The sequence below is a fragment of the Mandrillus leucophaeus genome, unplaced genomic scaffold, assembly GCF_000951045.1.
Source record: "Mandrillus leucophaeus isolate KB7577 unplaced genomic scaffold, Mleu.le_1.0 Scaffold817, whole genome shotgun sequence".
Taxonomy (NCBI): domain Eukaryota; kingdom Metazoa; phylum Chordata; class Mammalia; order Primates; family Cercopithecidae; genus Mandrillus; species Mandrillus leucophaeus.
This window is the reverse complement of record NW_012108886.1, coordinates 774,308-774,732: the sequence shown is the minus strand read 5'-3', so window position 1 is coordinate 774,732 and position 425 is coordinate 774,308.

Here is a 425-nt window from a genome sequence, read left to right as displayed (position 1 = left end):
CTGTTCCATTGGTCTATATCTCTGTTTTGGTACCAGTACCATGCTGTCTTGGTTACTGTAGCCTTTTAGTATAGTTTGAAGGCAGGTAGCATGTTTCCTCCAGCTTTGTTCTTTTGTCTTAGGATTGTCTTGGCAATGTGGGCTCTTTTTTAGTTCCATATGAACTTTAAAGTAGTTTTTTCCAATTCTGTAAAGAAAGTAATTGGTAGCTTAATGGGGATGGCATAGAATCTATAAATTACCTTGGATAGTATGCCCATTTTCACGATACTGATTCTTCCTATCCGTGAGCATGGAATGTTCTTCCGTTTGTTTGTGTCCTCTTTTATTTCGTGTTTGCTCTTGCTTCTCTAGTTCTTTTAATTGTGATGTTAGGGTGTCCATTTTAGATCTTTCCTGCTTTCTCTTGTGGGCATTTATTTCCC